At 32.5% G+C, this 1,939-nt stretch overlaps 1 protein-coding gene across 2 annotated transcripts in view; it reads right to left on the bottom strand.

The window, feature by feature from the left end:
* Nucleotides 1-1,939, bottom strand: part of LOC101589137 (solute carrier family 22 member 9-like) — an 88,021-nt gene that overhangs the window by 28,486 nt on the left and 57,596 nt on the right. The window lies entirely within an intron of this gene.

Raw genomic sequence — 1,939 nt, 5'->3', positions numbered from 1 at the left:
TGAGTCTACAGGGTGGATTTCAAAGAAATAGCTGTAGCTCAGTTCTACAAGTGGTGCCTAGCCACCAGTAACTGTCACGGTCATTATGCATGTCCACTATACACTACAACTTTCTGCGATATCCTATCCTCATACTGTTAGAAGTGCTGGTCATTTACTTGCCATTCCAGTATTTATCTTATGTTTTACTCTTAGTACTTCTCTACTATCATGAAAACTTGTTCTTAGTTCAATTGTTTTGAAACATTTAAATTTCTGAATATTGCTTAATCTTAATTTTTGTTCTAAGATTTATACTGTATCTTTGATTTACAATTTATTTAAAAAGACATTGTATGATATCCTCTCCTAGTATTAGAAACTTTAAAAAGTATATTTCCCTTTTCTGTTGACTTAAAAAAAACAGGTTTGTACCTATGTTGTTTGCTTTTTATTTCTTGCCTATATTTTGCAATATGAGAAACTACTTTGGCAATAACAATACACAATGTACTAACCATTGTTACTCTCCTAAAATCTTGTTTTGAGATTTTGTACCACTGTTTTTATTTTTTTCTTTCTTTAAAATAAAAATAAATGATGTCAAAATAAAAAAAAAAAATGTGGTACAGCGTTTCAGGATAAATCCTGAAACTGACCTTGGGGATTTGACTGACCTTGTCAGATACAAAAGGTACATTTCATGTTATATAGTTCTTGATTTACCTTGCTCTTAACCACCCAGCAGAAAAGTATAGTAACGAGGTAGGAAAAGTGAAGCTATGTTAATATGCAGAGTTGTGGAAGGCTCAAGTCCACAGATTTGGACATTGCCAGTCCTGTGGGTAACCCACTACTATTGTGGACTACTGGACTATATTGGAATATTTTGCTGAATTCATGCACCTGCAATATTTGGATGGCAAAGGAATACCCATCTCTAACAAAACTAAACATAAAAAGAGATATAAATGAAGGACAATTCTGTATCTGTATATACAAAATTGTTAGGATAGATATATAGCCACTTTCTCTTAATTCAATAAGAAGAAAGATTTGTACTAATAGTGTTTGTACAGGATATCATGCCGGCATCTTGAGCTATGAATGACTACTACAAAGACAACGATATGCAATGTATTAATTGTTGTAACTCTCCTACCCACCTGTTTTGAAACTGTCTCATTGCAACTTTTTCTCAATAAAATTAATAAAAAAATAAAGAAGCAAAGCTGATACTGTACACTAGAATGTTCCTTTATTACAAGGAGTCTACCAGGGACCTTTTATATTTTATGATAAAAATTTATATTATTGAAAGTCCTATGTAAATTTTATGTAAAAATGTACCCATTTTTGCTTTGTTTATGATGGCAATAATGCCAAAGAGTAAAACTAGACCCATGTTTATCACCATGCACTAACCTAGAGTCAAAATGGATAAGTGATCCAGATATTAAGACAAAAACACTAAGTTCATTCAATATTCTCTTCTATTTTTTACATTTTGATTGTTGTGTCTTAGTATAGGCCTTTGAGTTCACCTACTTAGATGTCATTGTAACTCTAACAATTGTAGGTATATGCTTTTGAAAAAAATTAACTATGCCAATGTTTAAATAATTTCTTTGCTCATTTTGATCTCTTCTCCTTATGTGAGTTCCATGAGCATCTGAGTCTCTTTGATGGAATCCCAAAATCCTTTGGCAAGCTAAACATTTCAAAAATTGTTGGCTTCTAAGGCTTGATAACTTCTACTGTTTTAAAGTTGATTGGGTCACTGAACATACTTGAAAAACAAAAACAATGCAAGCCAAACTTGAAATTAAGGAGGGATGTCATAAAGATCAGAGTGGAAATTAGTGAAATTGAGATTAAAAAGCAATCCAAAGAGGGGCTGGTGAGATGGCTTAGTGATCTAAAGCACCTACTTAGAACAAGCTTAGCAAAGCACAGGGAC

Source organism: Octodon degus, unplaced genomic scaffold, assembly GCF_000260255.1.
Source record: "Octodon degus isolate 3935 unplaced genomic scaffold, OctDeg1.0 scaffold00279, whole genome shotgun sequence".
NCBI classification, from domain to species: Eukaryota; Metazoa; Chordata; class Mammalia; order Rodentia; family Octodontidae; genus Octodon; species Octodon degus.
Note: the sequence above shows the minus strand (reverse complement) of the source record. Positions and strands in the feature narration are given on the sequence as shown.